Source organism: Octodon degus, unplaced genomic scaffold (assembly GCF_000260255.1).
Source record: "Octodon degus isolate 3935 unplaced genomic scaffold, OctDeg1.0 scaffold00129, whole genome shotgun sequence".
NCBI lineage: Eukaryota > Metazoa > Chordata > Mammalia > Rodentia > Octodontidae > Octodon > Octodon degus.
In genome coordinates, this window is record NW_004524705.1 from 346082 (window position 1) to 347342 (window position 1261).

Consider the following 1261-nt stretch of genomic DNA (forward strand, 5'->3'; position numbering starts at 1 on the left):
CAAACATCCTCTTCCTCTTGCACTTGTGATGTGATTCTCAGGACTGGTGCCCCAGTCAGGGCAACGCTCCCGTCTCATGCACTATAACCCTCATGGTCACAGCGTGCCCTGCGGCAGCTGCCTGCAGTCAGCAGAACACAGACACATGCACCGTCGTCTGCCTGGGCGGCTGCTGCTGTCCCCTGACATTTTCCAAAGATGCTCTCCCATTGTATCTTTGCATGAATGAGTTTGGGGGACATTTACAAAAGCTCAGTTGCCCTTAAGTGCAAGGACTCCTTTGTGTGTCCTTTCCTCTGTTCCTTTGCCACTACTGCATTGCTTTGCCCATTGATAAAGTGGGGAAAGGCCACTCAATCAGCCTGGGTTAAGGACAAATCATAAGAGAAGCCCACCAGGAAGAAGTATGCCGGGAAGCTGGCCGGCTACAGACCTGGCTGTGAAGGGTGGGAACAAGGAGTGTTGGTGGTGGAGTCTTAGTAACTGGTGATGAAAGCACGGTGCTTGTGGGCTGACCAAGGAAAGGCTTCCCCAGCACAGAACTCAGTACCTCAGTTCTCACCCCACACTCTGCAGGCTGCTTCAGGAATGTGGTGCCAGCCCCAGTTTGGGCATTTTGTACACCCACCAGGTGCAATGACACACTCATCCAGACTGAGGAGAGCCAGTGGGCACCACCCACACCTGCCAAGCACACACACTGCAGATGGTGAGCTGCGACGTAAACACGGGCTTGGGCACTGGACGTGCAGACCAAAAGTCTCAGCAGAGGCTCATGTCTGCCACATGGCCCGGAGCCTGAAAGACCTGATCAAGGGAAGGCTTCTCGGGCCACTCAGTCACTTGTCACACCACCGGGTGTGCAAGAGGAAAAGAGGGGGTTGATGCACATTTCTGAGCCTAGGTCAGAAACAAGGGCTCCAGCTGCCGTCACTCAATTGCCAAGGCCCCAGATGCCCACATAAAGTGCTCCCACAGAATTATATCCAAAGTCCAGCCAATATTTTCCAAGCTGACCTAGCAAGATGCATGTGCTACTGCATGAAAGCTGCACTAATCAGTGTAACACAAATAAGGCAATAGGATTGTGACAGGTCTTCATTACCCCTCTCCTACTAAGGGACTTTTCGGCAAACACAGTATCACGGCCAAGAGGGAGATCTGATGAATCTTTTGCTTTCGTTTTGTTGTGATTGAGATCTAGTAAGTCACACAAGTCTCACATACTCAAAGGACATTTGGAACATGAAGTTGATCATGC